Below are 16739 nucleotides of genomic sequence, written 5' to 3'. Positions count from 1 at the left end.
CTAAACTGAACCTAAACTAAACCCTCACACACAAGTTATTCTGCGTGCCCAACATCTCTGTTGAATCTGCTTGTAAGACAATTCAGACTGAAATATTTTGCAGTTTGCTTCATAGACTTTAGACGTTAGAGATACAACACAGAAACAGGCCCTTCAGCCCACACCGACCAGCAATCACCCCGTACACTAGCACTTTCCTACACACTAAGGACAATTGGCAATTTACAGAAGCCAATTAACCAACAAAACTGCACGTCTTTGGAATGTGGGAGGAAACCGGAGCATCTAGAGAAAACCCACACAGTCATGGGAAGATCTCCGTACAGACAGCACCTGTGGTCAGGATCAAACCCAGGTCTGGCGCTGTAAGGCAGCAACTCTACCGCTGCGCCACTGTGCCACCGTTAGTTAGTTTTCCTAATTATATATTGTACCTCTATACTAGCCTCTTGCAAATCATGTATTCACACTGGGTCCCTCTGCATTTCCGAGATCTGCATTCTCTCACTGTTTAGAGGACATGCTTTTTTTGCTGCAAGCACTGAACAATTTTACATCTCTTACATTTTATGCCATCCATTTATGTGTTCCCTTTTTGGTTCATTCCCTGCTTGATGCTGTAGAAAGCTGCCTTTGTAAAATTCTGTATCTGTTTCACATTCAGCTTCACGCGTTGACCCTGAGCATGTAGACTTGCCAAAGCAACATTTTGCATGCTAAACAAAAAAAGGGTTCACTGAATTCCTGCTGCACTGTCTGGTAAATGAGCCAATTGTTCTTCCAACATCAAGAGACAGGGAATAGTGCACATGATTTCACGCTCAAGTTGTGTGGCTTGTAAAGGCAGGGCGACTATTTGTGAGTTACACCTGGCTTCACATCTCACTATAAACACACCAAACAAGATCATCTTCTGGGAATTGCTTGTCTCCATTTCAGTACTCTATCAGGTGATGTATTTTCACACACATCTTCATAGTTTTTTGGATATTGAAGTCTGGTAATGTGTTCTGAAATGCACATAGATACATCAGTGTTATAGTTCTCGATTTAAATGGTGAAATCAGAATACACTGCAACGTGAAAGACTAATCTGATAACTTTCCTTCTTCAGTCCGAAGAGTCTAGACACAATACATCGCCTATTCTTTTAGTCCAGAGATGCTGCCTGACCTCTGAATTACTCCAGCATTTTGTGTCTTTCTTCAGTGCCATCCAGCAACTGCAGTTCCTCTCTACATACTTTATCTGCTCAATTGCAAAATCTCCGCATGGTATGTCTACTTTGAAGAAGTTCTCCTCCTGTCTCCAACGAGAGTTCTGCAACACCCTCTCTCGCTGCTCCCCCTCTGTGTAGTCTGAAGAAGTGTCTCGACCCGAAACGTCACCTATTCCTTTTGTCCAGAAATGCTGCCTGACCCACTGAGTTACTCCAGCATTTTGTGTTGAGTGTAAGTATCCCAGTCTTCCATCTTCTAGTCCATATGAGGCATTTGGTGATTTGAACCTGTATTCGACGTGTGAATTTCAAAAACCTCTTCATTGGTTTGACATGGTAAATAACAACTGAGGGAGAAAAATAATCAATATGTGCTCAGCCCACATTTAATGAAGATGTGTTAACATTTAACAAATGTGCTAAATATTTAACACTCTAAGCTACTGGAGGATGAGAGGACATGAGAAAATCTCTCTTCATGGTGTGAAAGAGATGATTATAATTTGATGGCCATCTTGATTTGATGTCTGAGTGATTGGACTTTGATTATGGCTGATGCCTAAACATGGTGCCTCTTGCTTGCAAGCTCAACAATCTATGTGGGACAAGTGAACACATCATGAACATTGCGCTGAGGCACTCATGGGCCTAATGTAGTGCGGTTATCAGTCCACATAGCACAACACTCCAACTAATAGACGTGGTTAAAACTGACGTCCTCCATTTTTGAGGAATTACTGGCCTAGGCAATTGTAATAGTAGAGTTGTAAATGCACAGACCTCTGGCAAACTGGTAGACAAAACTAACGTCAGCAAAGACTCCTTCTGATTAGAACATGGCCTTGTCATAACCAACACTAGTTTCAGTGAGAGTCAAATACAAAACCTCTTGACAGCTCTGAGTATTGACACCTTTTTGGTCTATTTCAATGACCAGGCAAGGGATGGTACAAGTATCTGTATCATCAGCTGTGACAGGAACCCACCAATGTTCTGTTATGCACACACAAGGAACTGCAGATGCTGGTCTCCAACAAAAGAGGCTGTGCTTTAAGTAAATCAGTGGGTCAGACAGCATCCCTGGAGAACATGGAGAGGCAACGCTTCGGTTCGGGATCCTTCTTCAAATACCATGCTCAGTTACCTCCATTAATCTGGCCAAAATTGTAATGACATCTGAAACCGGAAAAGATCAATACTCAAATAATGATCAACACTGATCAATACTGATCAAAGTACTCAAAGATCCTGTACGAAGCAATGATCCTCTCTTTTTGGGTAACCTTATTTTTGACCAAATAGCTCCACAGATGCTGCCAGACCCATCGAGTTCCTCCAGCAGTTTGTTTTTTGCTCAGGATTCCAGCAGAGAGTCACAGAGCTGTACAGCATGGAAACAGGTCCTTCAGTCAAGTTTATCGATGCTGAACATATCCTTCGGTCCAGCTTGTCCAGATACACGATGTATGAATTACAAACAATGCAACATCACAAAGTTACTTCAGCAGCAAATACCTCTACTCCGATCTGCACCAAAAATGATGGAGGGGCAATCTAGTTACAGTATGTTCTTATGACTAGAGTGGTGTCACATGGAAACATGCCCACCAAGACCACACCAACCGCACACGTCTACACTAATCCTACACTGATCTCATTTCAGTCCCTCCTTCACATCAACAGCAGCACAGCTGGTAGAGCTGCTGCCTTACAGTGCTAGACACCTGGGTTCAATCCTGACTTCAGGTGCTGTCTGTGCAGAGTTTGCATGTTCTCCCTGTGACCGCATGAATTACCTGCAGGTGCTCTGGTTTCCTCCCACATCCCAGAGACAAGAGGATTTGTAGGTTAAATGCCCTCACATGGAACTAATGTGCAGGGATGATTGATTAATGGTCAGCGTGGACTCGGTGGGTCGAAGGGCCTGTTTCCTTCCTGTATTTTTCAATCAAACATAAACTGATTCAACCACTCCCATCACACTAGGTAATCTATGGAGACCAATTATCCTCCCAACCAACACATCTTTAGGATGCAGGAGGAAACTGGAACGCCCGATGGAAACCCACGTGATCACAGGGAGAATGTGAAAGTCCTCACAGAAAGCAGTGGAGGCCAGGATCGAATTTGGTTCTCTGGAGCTATGAGGTTCCTTCAAATCTTATGCAATTTCAACACGGAAAAATATGGTCTTTCCATTTTCATTGCTGGGTTATTATCAGGTCTCTATTTCACACACATATCATTGAAAAGGCTAACTTCAGATACTAACCACATGACAGAGAGCAGGTATAAAACTCTCATTCCACAGTGGGCATAAATAGAAAATATGCTTTTAAACTAGTGCAGATTATTAAAGAATTCTCACTGCAAGTTAGAACTGTGTTTCCCTTGGTATGATTTCTGACATCTATTCCAAATAAAATGAAACCACGATGAAAAACCATTTCAAATGTTTTCCTTCAAAAAATCTCACATTTTAATATACTTCCATTTAATATTCTGGTAAATTTTACCAGAGAGATGTCAAGACAACATAGTTATTACACACAGCAGTTCTTCTTTGAGAGGTCAAATTTAGTTTAGGTTAATATTATCACGTATACCGAGATACAATGAAAAGCCTTTGTTGTTTGCTATCCAGTCAAAAAAAAGACCATCAATGAATTCTATCAAGCTGTCGACAGTGTAAAGGATAAAGGGTACAACGTTTAGTGCAAATTTTAACTCCCTTCCCATTCCCACACTGACCTTCCTGTCCTGGGCCTCCTCCACTGTCAGAGTGAGGACACATGCAAATTGGAGGAACAGCATCTCATATTTTGCTTGGGCAGCTTACAATCCAGCGGTATGAATTTCCCAATGCTTTTACCCAACCCTCACCCCGATTCGACTGCTCACCTACAGTACATACCAAGGACAATTTGCACTGGCCAAGTATCTCATCAATCACATTTTCATGGGATGTGGGAGGGCACATCTGAGGCGACCTGCAAACTTCACATGGACAGCAACAGAAGTCACAAATGAACTTGTGGGTGTAAAGAAATGAGGAAGCAGCTGTGTTAGTTTGCCACTCCACACCTAGACAGTCCTATCATGAATGCACACAATTTTTCAGCAAGAGGAAGAAAGACATTTTATTGTGGGCGGCAAATTGGTGCAAGGGTTCAGTTGCCGCCTTACAGCGCCAGAGATCCGGTTTCAATCCTGATTATGGGTGCTGTCTGTACGGAGGTTGTACATTCTCCCCGTGACCGCACGGGTTTTCCCACGGTGCCCCGGTTTCTTCCCACACTCCAAAGACGTACAGGTGTGTAGGTAATTGGCTCGGGTAAAAATTGTAATTTGTTCTAGTGCGTAGGCCAGTGCTGGTGTACGGGGTGATCGCTGGTCGGTGCAGACTCGGTGGGCCAAAGCACCTGTTTCTGCTCTGAATCTCTAAACCTAAAACTAAAAATTAGCCACTAGATTTTTATCTATATTGAAATAAAGAACTGCAGATACTGGTTTACACAAAAGGACACAAATTGCTGGAGTAACTGAGCTGGTTAGGAAACATCTCTAGGGAGAACATGGAACAAAGATAGTTTTGTTTAGTTTAGTTTAGAATTACTAGTTTAGAATTACAGCACGGAAACAAGTCCTTTGCCCCACTGAGTCCGCGCCGACCAGTGATCCCCGCCTATTAACGCTGTCCTACACACACACTAGAGACATTTTACAATTATACTAAGCCAATTAACCTACAAACCTGTATGTTTTTGGAGTATGGGAGGAAATCAGAGATCCCGAAGAAAACCCACTTAGGTCATGTGGAGAAAGTACAAACTCCATACAGACAGCACCCGTAGCCAGGATCAAACCCAGGTCTCTGGGGCTGCAAGACAGCAACTCTACCACTGTGCCACCCATTTTCCATAGGTGATGTTTTGGATAGGGACCTCTTCTTCAGACTGAGTGTGGGTGAGGTGGGGGAGAGAAAGCTGGAAGAGAGGAGAGACAGAATAAAGCGTGGCAGTTAATAGATGGTCACAGGCAGGAGGAGGTTCTTCATAGGCAGATGGTTGAAACAAAAGGCAGAGATCTTCTTATTGAGTCCACATCACCATATTAGAAATTGTTCAGCCAGAACTGAACACACTTCTCGGCATCTGCATACAATGACATCTTGCGCTTCTTGTGCGTGGTGGTGGAAAGATTGGTGGAAACAGGGCGGCGACGTGAATGCTCTTTCCTTGACCCCACGGCAGGGATAAAAGAGAAAGGTGTGAGACAGGGTTAAAGAGTTGCGAATTCTGAAGCCAGAGGAAGGAATCTGGCAGGAGGGGGATGGGAAGTGGGAGGGGAGAGGTAGATGGGAGTCCAGGTGGGGTATAGGGGAGGAGAGGCGAGGGGAGCGGGGGAGAAAAAAGGTGGAGGGAAGCGGATGTCAAAGGTTACCTAAAGTTAGAATATTCAATATTCATACCGTTTCATGTACTCTTTGTACAACTGACAGTTCTTCAGTGATTTGGATTCCAGGCCAGGTTGTTCTGACAGAGATGTGTAAATTGTTTTGTTGAAATAAGGTACAATGGGATGATGGTGAAGATAAAAGGACCACTTTGTAACTAAAATGTTCATTCAAGAATAGAGAAAAATTGCCAATGCATTTTTGTTTTTTTTTTGCTTTCTGAGAAGCCAAAGGCTATCATTTCTAATGTAATTCTCCTTATTATTGATAGATATTAATTCCCTCGATAAATTATATATTCTGGTACTTCAGCACTTTGCGTAGATGGCAGAGGGAGAGAATGATTTTACGAGGCATAAATTAATCTTAGTAAAAGTACTAAGAAATTAAGGGAAAAGATTTCTGCTCATTATTCTTGAAACTTTCAAAGATAATATGTCTACATTCAGGTTGATAAGGTTAATATTTAAGGCACGTTATTAGAAATAAAGCGAAGCAGCAAAAATTAGACCACAAAATCTGGAAAATAAATTAAAGTTATAAGGTCATCATTTGGACTTTAAACTTCACAGATAATGCGTGGAAACAGGCTCTTCGGCCCACCAAGTCCATGCCAACCAGCAATCACACCATACATTTACACTATACCACACACCTGGGACAACTTACAATTTATACTGAAGCCAATTAACCTCAAACCTGTATGTCTTTGGTGTGTGGAAAGAAACTGGAGCATCCGGAGAAAACCCACGTGGTCACAGGGAGAACATGCAAACTCCACGCAGATAGCACCAATAGTCAGGATCTAACGGGTCTCTAGCACTCTAAGGCAATAACTCTACTACGATGCCAATGTGTCACCCTTTAAAACTTCTTCTTACCAATTAACCCCTGAAGTTATTTTCCCCCATTAGGTTGTAAATAGTAGATCATTGTATATGATTGATTGATTGATTGATTGATTGATTGATTGATTGAGCATGTTATCCCGCTTTTGCAGCAACTTCTTATACACTAGGGCAAGCGTTCCCAACTTGGGGTAAATTTACCCCCAGCGGAGAAATTTTGCCTACCCAAGGGGTAAATTTGTTGATTCTGGATTTCTGGAGCACCCGGAGAAAACCCACGCGGTCACAGGGAGAACATACAAACTCCATACAGACAGCATCCCTAGTCAGGATCTAACCCGTGTCTCTGGTGCTGCAAGGCAGCAATTCTACCGCTGCACCACTGTGACGCCCACTATTCTTGTTCAATGTTCTATTTACTGTACTCATACTCATACTTACTTTATTAGCAATATTTTGCAACATACTAGGACATACAATCATACTAATAAAAAGCAAAAAAGAAGACACAAAATACATTTTAACATAAACATCCACCACAGTCACTCCTCCACATTTCTCACAGTGATGGAAGACAATAAAAAGTTAAATCCCTTCCCTTTGCAGTGATTGCTTCACAAAGTATTCATTTGCAATAACAAGGGGCTTAAGTGCACAAGTTGTGTGCATTCTCAGTGAGGTTTTAGTTTGGAGTTACAGCATAGAAACAGGCCCTTCGGCCCACCGAGTCCATGGCGACCATCGATCACCCATTCACATTAGTTCTGTGTTGTCTCACTTCCTCATCCACCCCGCACACACTAGGACCAATTTTCAACAGTTGTGTTATATTGACAGATTGTATCTGCTGGAGGTGAGGCTGAGTCTTGGCCTTTGTCTGGATTGTATAAATTAGATTAAACAAATGACATTGCACTTAACATTTAAAAAAGTGATCCCAGCAGCAATTCCAAGCACAATTGAACATGCATTGTGCATTATTTGGTACCAAAGAATAAATACAATTCGCTTCATAGTAACATTGAGTGATAAAGAAAAGTACTTAAACTTGACCTGGCAAGGTAATTCCAACTATAGTGTGATTTAATCATCTCATTTTACTTTTAAAGTCTTAAAAGGCAATTGTTGAATATTTATGAAAGGTTCTCAGGTAATAAAGTGATGACTGAACAGGAACTCGACAAACTGTAAGTTATAACAACCAATCAAAGGTCAAATGTGCATATAATTAACAACAAATTGTGTATGATGCAAAATACGGCTTTAATGTGCGGTAATGAAATGTGATAAAAGAGATATTTAATTCACCACTGGAAGGCCAGAGGGATTGAATCAATCTGCAGGTGAACATTAATTTTAAATACTGTTCAAAGTGGGAAAGAAGAAGGAAAGATTTAGATCACATTCGCCAGCACCATCTACTGTCCGTGGCCTCAAACTTCAGAACGTTGTTCTGGGCGATCGTTTCGCTGAACAACTTCGCACGGTACGCATGAACCTACCTGGTGTCCCGGATGCTAAACACTTTAATTCTCCTTCCCATTCCAACACTGACCTTTCTGTCCCAGGGCTCCTCCATAGTCAGAGTGAGGCTAAACGCAAATTGGAGGAACAGCACCTCATATTTCGCTTAGGCAGTTTACATCCCAGTGGTATGAATATTGATTTCTGTAACTTTAAGTAACCCCGGCATTCCCTCTCTCCTTATCCCTCCCCCACCCAAGTCGCACCAGCTTCTCATTTTCACCCAACAAACAGCTAACAATGACGTTTTCCTTTATCGTCATTACTTTTTTGCATATCTTTCATACATTATTCTTTATCTCTCTCAATCATCATCTATATCTCGTTTCCCTTTTCCCTGACTAGTCTGAAGTGTGATCTCAACCCGAAACATCGCCCATCCCTTCTCTCCAGAGATGCTGCTTGACCCGTTGAGTTACTCCAGCAGGTAGACATAAATGCTGGAGAAACTCAGCGGGTGCAGCAGCACCTTTGGAGCAAAGGAAATAGGCAACGTTTCGGGCCGAAACCCTTCTTCAGACTCATTTTTGTGCCCCCACACGGTTGATTTAAAGATAGTATGGATACAGGCCCTTCATCAAGTCCACGCTGACCATTGATCACCCGTTCACACTAGTTCTATATAATATAGACTATATTAGTCCACTTTCTCATCCACTCCCTACACATGAGGGCCAAATTACAAAGGACAATGAACCTACAAACCCGTACATATTTGTGATATGGGTGGAAACTGGAGGACCTGGAGGAAACCCACGCAGCCGCAGGGAGAATGGGCAAACTCCACACAGGCAGCACCCGAGGTCATGATCAAGCCTGGGTGCCTGGCACTGTGAGCAGCAGCTCCAGCAGCTCCAGCAGCTGCGGCATTGTGCCCACAGTTGGTCAGGGAGATCCCTCTCACTCCAAGTCAGGATGCTCTTCACTTCTGCAGGACAAAGTGAGGTTCTAACTCTGTAGATTAGATTCATAGTAGATAGAAACATAGAAATTAGGTGCAGGAGTAGGCCATTCGGCCCTTCGAGCCTGCACCGCCATTCAATATGATCATGGCTGATCATCCAACTCAGTATCCTGTAACTGCCTTCTCTCCATACCCTCTGATCCCTTTAGCCACAAGGGCAACATCTAACTCCCTCTTAAATATAGCCAATGAACTGGCCTCAACTACCCTCTGTGGCAGAGAGTTCCAGAGATTCACCACTCTCTGTGTGAAAAAAGTTTTTCTCATCTCGGTTTTAAAGGAATTTCCCCCTTATCCTTAAGCTGTGACCCCTTGTCCTGGACTTCCCCAACATCGAGAACAATCTTCCTGCATCTAGCCTGTCCAACCCCTTAAGAATTTTGTAAGTTTCTATAAGTTCCCCTCTCAATCTCCTAAATTCTGGAGAGTATAAACCAAGTCTATCCAGTCTTTCTTCATAAGACAGTCCTGACATCCCAGGATTCAGTCTGGTGAACCTTCTCTGCACTCCCTCTATGGCAATAATGTCCTTCCTCAGATTTGGAGACCAAAACTGTACGCAATACTCCAGGTGTGGTCTCACCAAGACCCTGTACAACTGCAGTAGAACCTCCCTGCTCCTATAGTCAAATCCTTTTGCTATGAAAGCTAACATACCATTTGCTTTCTTCACTGCCTGCTGCACCTGCATGCCTACTTATGTATGGGTCTGGGTCATCTTCAGTACTATAGAACATAGAACATATAACAGTACAGCACAAGATCAGGCCCTTTGGCTCACCATGCCTATGCCGAACATGATGCCAAAATTTTCTCTTATCTAGCTGCCAATAACTCGTGTCGCTCCATTCCCTGCATATCCATGCACCTATCCAAAAGCATCTTAGAAGCCACTAACGTATTTGCTTCAAACACCCATCTCAGCAGCATAGTCCGGGCCAAAGATCGTAGAGGGACAAGATAGACCACTCCTTCGAAATTCAATGGGCTGACGTGTAGTACGCAACGGAACGTCACGGCCGCCATTTGTTACAGCGACACTCGACTTCCGGTATTCCACCCGCTGTGATTCAAAGCAAAGATTATAGAGCTCCGCTATAATCTTTGATCCAAAGCAAAGATCCTCAAGTATCTTGTAGCGGGAACAGACCCCTCCTTTGTGTAGTTTCCCTTGCATTGTATTGCTTTAACACACACTGCAAAAAATTAAATTTAACGTATATATATTTAATATATTTATATGAATGTGTGTCTGTGTGTGAGAGGCAAGTTAGAGATAATAGTTTATTCTCATGTATCAGAAGCAACTTTGATTTAAATCATCACTATTAATTTATTTGTCTTGTAAGATGATATACATAAACCATAAAGGCAATTATATATATAATTATATAGTAATAATAAATATATGCATATATATATATTTATACACACACATATATACACACACATACACAAATGCACATACATATTGATACATTTATATGCATACATATATACACATATATAAACATATATATATATACACATGCGTATATACACACATATACATGCATATATACACATACATGCATATATACACATACATATATATTTATATATATTATCATTTTCCAACGATCAATAGATTTACGATCAGCTCCTGTGGATTGGAGGATAGCTAATGCTATCCCACTTTTCAAGAAAGGAGCGTGAGAGAAAACGGAAAATTACAGACCAGTTAGCCCGACTTTGGTGGTGTGAAAGATGCTGGAGTCAATTATTAAAGATGCAATAATGGGGCATTTGGATAGCAGTAAAAGGATCTGTCCAAGTCAACATGGATTTATGAAAGGAAAATCATGTTTGACTAATCTTCTGGATTTTTTTGCCACAAGGCTTGGTGTTGGGGCTGCAACTGTTTACCATATATATTAATGATTTTGAAAAGGGAATTAGGAGCAAAACTAATGCATACATACCTACATATGTACCCATGCGCTGCTGTGACCCGAGCCCCGGAGATTCGGAGGCTCCAACCGCAGGCCTGGCAGACAGTAATATCGGAGCCTGCGGGTCCCTGCTGGGAGACCGCTTTTCGGGGCTTCCGCAACGGCAAATTATTCCGCCCGAGTAGCGGGGGTCGAGGATGACCTGGAGCGGGGCCTTACATCATCGCCCGGCGTGGCTTAAATGGCTGCGGCACTTTTCTAGCGCACGCCGGGGGCTCCAACAACCTCTATGAGGTTCAAGTGACAAATAAATTGTATTGTGTATTGTGTATATTTAAATTAATCTGGCAAGTTGGTCAAATAACATGGGCACCTTCTTGCTTTTTTTGCGACATGGATTTTTTAAATGTGAATGTCTCATATCAACACATTTGTGGGTCAACAGTATTTTGTATCAACCCCCACAATTTCAAATAATTCTCAATTGAACTTCTTAAACAGGAAAACAATTTTTATTTACATCATTTTGTGTGGCTGTCAAGGTAGCTGTGTAGACTGTAATTATGAGACTGCCGGGCAGTATCACTGTGAATGGTGGTGGCTGTGTGTTTTAATGCAAGTGTGAAAAGGAGAGTAAATTTAAAGAGACAATGTGAGAACCATCAGGGTTTCATCCAGGAACCAATTTAAAGGCAAGTTTCCATCAATTACAGTATTTTAATTGAAAATCTTACTCTTAATATTCTTCCTAATTAGGCTTTTTGTGTTCCCTCTTGAACCTTGTGTCTCCCAGAGCCTCTGGGGAGGTTCTGGAGATACAATAACCCAATTTTGAGGCAAATAACCATCTTTAAAACTGCCTTTAATTCTACATTCTCCGAGGATGCTGGATGCCGCGACAATCTCTTGCAACATGTACAGAAAGGCAGTCAGCTGCAAAAAGATCAAAGAGAGGAAAGAGTATGGAAGGGAAAGGCTTTTCAGAATCATAATCAGATTTTATTTTCCAAGTATGTTTTGCAATATACGAGGAATTTCATTGGCCAGGTCAGTCATACAATTAAAAGCAACAGCACTCAAAAACACATTTTAATACGGACATTCACCAAAGTGACTCCTACACATTCCTCACTGTGATGGAAGGCAAAATAAAGTTCAAGTCCCTTCCTTTTGTTCTTCCTCGGTCGGGGGCCTCAAGCCCCCCGTTCAAACTCCGTTCAATGGTGAACTCCTCTTGGTCTCCAGGCCTATAGTGCTGCACAAATCACTGCACCACATGCATCTATTTATTCATTTTTCACATGGTTCATATGCAGCTGGATATTAACTTGCTGACATGGAAAGAGATGCAGTGAGCATTCAATAGTTCAGACTTCTGTGCGAATTAAGGGACTGCTTGATGGGCTGAGGGTAATCGAGATTGGCTGATTGTCATTCTTTTGCAAGAACTGATGGAAGTTCTTATGGAAAAGCTGATGAATTGACTACGGGATGAGCTGGTGGGCTCGAGGATTGCTGGATGAGTGTTTTAGAAATATAGAAAATAGGTGCAGGAGGAGGCCATTTGGCACTTCGACCCAACACCGCCATTCATTGTGATCATGGCTGATCAGCCCCAATCGATAACCCATGCCTGCCTTCTCCCCATACCCCTTGATTCCACTAGCCCCTAGAGGTCTATCTAACTCTCTCTTAAATCCACCCAGTGATTTGGCCTCCACTGCCCTCTGTGGCAGGGAATTCCACAAATTCACAACTCTCTGGGTGAAAAAGTTTTTTCTCACCTCAGTCTTAAATGGCCTCCCCTTTGTTCTAAGACTGTGGCCCCTGGTTCTGGACTCGCCCAACATTGGGAACATTTTTCCTGTATCTAGCTTGTTCAGTCCTTTTATTCATTTAGATGTTTCTATAAGATCCCCTTGCATCTAACAAGAGGGTTTTATTGTCATGTAGAACAATTTTCCTGCATCTAGCTTGTCCCAGATAGAACAATTAAATTCTTACTTTCAGCAGCACAACAGAATCTGTAAACATAGTACACTGTAAACAATATGATAAGATCCCCCCTCATCCTTCTAAACTCCAGTGAATACAAGCCTAGTCTTTTAAATCTTTCCTCATGACAGTTCTGTTAGGTTATTTGATGGTTAGGACAGGTTTAGAGGGGTATGGGCCAAATGCAGGCATGTATCGCCATTTGCATTAGTTTTGTGCAGTTAACAAATCACAATTTCACACAATGTACATAAGACGGCAGTTATTTGACAAATACTCTGCAGTTCGGTGCAGGAGATCTTGTCGATGAGTATTCTGGACCCACTGTTGACATCTGAAATTACAGGAGATATCATTTAGGATTAACTAATAAGAAGAAAGATGATCATAACTACATGCCTGAACAATGGATGATATATCACTTAAATGCAATTGTTTTCAGTTGTGTGGAGATCTGTATGTTGAAGATGTATTTTGCCTCTAATATGTCAATTTACCTTAAATGTAGAAGAGCTTATTAAAATCTTCTTACAAAGACCATTAAGTATTTTCTTTCTATCCTCTTTTGGACCCAAGGCATAGCAGAGCTGCCAACTCTCACGAAGAGGTAAGGGAGGGAGAGAGGGAAGGGAGGCAGATCGAGAGAAGAGAGGGAGAGAGAGAGATCGAGAGAAAAGAGGGGAGAGAGAGATCGAAAGAGAGGGGAGACAGAAGAGAGGGAGAAGGGGAAGAGGGAGATGGGGAGAGGGAGAAGAGGGAGAAGGGGAAAAGGGGGGAGAGGGAGAAGGGGGGAGAGGGAGAAGGGGGGAGAGGGAGAAGGGGGACAGGGAGAGGAGAGGGAGAAGGGGGACAGGGAGATGGGGGAGAGGGAGAAGGGGGAGAGGGAGTGGAACGATAGCACATTATAACGCGCAGCCGTCCCATTCCGACCAAAGATTATAGAGCAGAGCTGCTCTCGTATCTTTGATTGCGGCCGCCGCCGCCTAACCCCCCGACCCACCATTGCACCCAAAGATGATAGAGCAGAGTTGTATAATATTTGAATGGGCGGGCTTGTGATCACGGCGGGCTTGTGATCTTTGCTTGTGATGTCTCGGCAATTCGAGGGATATAATAGGTAACAGCCGCCGCATTCTCGGACACGAATCTGAGCTCGAAAAATCCCGTGGCCACTGGGCCTAATGTGTCCGCGGGCCATATTTTGGAAATAAATCCCTTACAAGAACAAAACCTAAAATGTACAGAAGTGTTAAAACTGTCTTTATTATTATGGTAAGTAAAGATCTATTAAACATAAGTCTAATAACTTTATAATGTACCGACAAACCCATTTCCCAATGGCTGTTGATGGGAGAACAGAAAATAACATTTTCACGACAGAATATCGACTGAAAATTATAATAATATATTCTTACCTTTCTTTTTTATTGGGGAACCTAAAGAATGACAGCTCTGGTCGTTTAGATTTACGATTAGAACAGTTGATAGCGGAGCAGTGAGATGTAGATTTAGCTGAGGACGCCATTACAGCCCAATAAATGCTTAACAAAATGGCGTCGACGGTCACACACGTCATACTACGCGTTTTTCGAGGAGTGGTCTATCTTGTCCCTCTACGATCTTTGGTCCGGGCTCTCATCACGCTCGGTATTAAAATGTTGCCCCCACATCCTGTAGGTCAAGATGTTCCCAGGCCTATGGGTCAAGGTGGCCTCATCCCTGTGGGTCAACGTGGTCTTGCTCTCTGTATGTCTGGGTGATCTCCCGTGCCTTTGGTCAGGGTGGTCTCCAGATCTGTAGGTCCGGGTGGTCTCAGCTCTGAGTCACGATATTCACTAGCTCTTTGAGGATGGGCGACTACCATTTCTGTTGATCATTGTGGTCCCAGGTCTGTGAGCCATTATGGTCTGTCCACTGTCCAGTCCATCACGGGCACTGATCTCCCTACCATAGAAGGGATCTATAGGAGGCGCTGCCTCAAAAAAGGCAGCCAGCATCAGCAGAGACTTATACCACCCTGCTCGTGCTCTCAGCTCACTCCTGATATCAGGAAAAAGGTATTGGAGACAGAAAACTGTAATGTCCAGATTCAAGACCAACATCTTCCCAACAAAAATCAGGCTATTGAACACTAGAAATTCCAAACTACAACCTGCCTGCGTTGTACAAGGGACTTTGGGCTTTGTTTTGTTTTTTTGCAGTATATTGGTATTTTTACTTAATGTACATTTTATTTTATTTGGTTGTTTTATAATCCACTGACTGCTGTGTTTACAATCTGTAGTGATGCTTTAACTACGAATTTAATTTGGTAATATGACAATTAAGAGGGTAACTCACTAAAACTTACCAAATGGTGAAAGTCCTGGATAGAGTGGATGTCGAGTGGGTATTTCCACTAGTGGGGAGAGTCTGGGGCCAAAGGGCACAGCCTCAGAATAAAACATTCTTTAGTCAGAGGTTGGTGAATCTATGGAATTAATTGCCACAGATGGCTGTGGAGGCTAAGGCATTGGGTATTTTTAAAGCAGAGATTGACAGAGGTGTCAGGAAATATGGTGAGAAGGCAGGAGAATAGGGTTGGGTGGGAAAGATAGATCAGCTATGATTGAATGGAGCAGAGTAGACTCGATGGGCCGAATGGCTTAATTCTGCTCATCTGAATTGTGAACTTAACTCTTGATTGTCAACTCCTTGAATCAGGGTGACCTTAACCCTGTGGGACTTAATGGAATCCTTCACATGCTATCATTTAAATGACTCTGTCTTCAGAAATATAAATATCTATATCAATCCCCAGTAATTTTAATTGAAAATCATGCTACGCTGGAATTCAGAATTATATTTGGTTTTAAGATATGAGTACAAAGATCAAATAATTTTAATAACATTCAGAATTGTGCAAGACTGCATTGAAAATTACTTAACTTATCTATACCCACTGGATTACACTCGAGCTCCATTTTCTGGAGGTGAGGAAGGTTCTCTAACTCACCTTAGAATCTGATTTCCCTATTACCTCAGAAATCTGTAATTCTTCAGCTTTTCTCCCCATAGAATGATCAGCAGCGACATCACATTTTTTGCAGAGGGTGCAGGAGGTTTACCAGAATGCGACATGGATTAGGTGGCATTCGCTACAAGGGGAGGTTGGACAAGCTTGGATTGGTGTTTCTGGAGCACCGGAGATTGAAGGGAAACCTCACAGAAGCATGTATAACGATGAGGGGCACAGATAGGGTAGACACAGAACTATTTTTACAGGGATGCAAGTGTCAAACACCAGAAAGCATAGTTTAAGTTAGAAGGAGCGAGGTTAAATGGTGATGTTTGGGACAATTTTTTAGACCGAGAGTTGTGGGTGCCTGGAATGCGCGCCACTGGGGGTAGTGGAAGCAAATATAACTGTGGTGTTTAAGAGGCTTTTACGTAGGCACATGGATGTGCAGGGAATGGGGGGGATTTGGATCACATGCAGACATTGGAGATTAGTTTAACTTGGCATCATATTCAGCATGGATATTGTGGGCCAAAGGGCCTGTTCTTGTGTTGTGCTGTTCTTTGTTCTATGTTCTATATGTTGCCCACAGCTCCTGGAAAGTTAGGTCACAGCACCCAATTATCCCCAAATTAACAGTGTGAAGCTTTACATTTCTGATGTTACATTCCACATAATCAGCAGCCTGTACAATGCATAATAAAAGCATCTAGAGACAACCAGAGCAATTCATCAGCGGATAAGGATCATTGGGATTTCAACAGCACTCTAAACAGCACTTTAGTTGACACATTTTTCAGTGTT

General features: G+C 42.5%; 1 long non-coding RNA gene across 1 annotated transcript; it reads right to left on the bottom strand.

Moving 5' to 3' along the window:
* Positions 1-11708: 11708 nt before the first annotated feature.
* LOC129701028 (uncharacterized) lies at positions 11709-14875 on the bottom strand. Its single transcript, XR_008724142.1, has 2 exons — positions 14353-14875; positions 11709-13271 (listed from the first exon to the last, which is right to left on the bottom strand). It is a non-coding gene; the product is annotated as an uncharacterized LOC129701028 (long non-coding RNA).
* Positions 14876-16739: the final 1864 nt, after the last annotated feature.

Source organism: Leucoraja erinacea, chromosome 10, assembly GCF_028641065.1.
Source record: "Leucoraja erinacea ecotype New England chromosome 10, Leri_hhj_1, whole genome shotgun sequence".
Lineage (NCBI taxonomy): Eukaryota > Metazoa > Chordata > Chondrichthyes > Rajiformes > Rajidae > Leucoraja > Leucoraja erinaceus.
The sequence above is the reverse complement of the archived record's forward strand: the minus strand, read 5'-3'. Positions and strand labels throughout refer to the sequence as shown.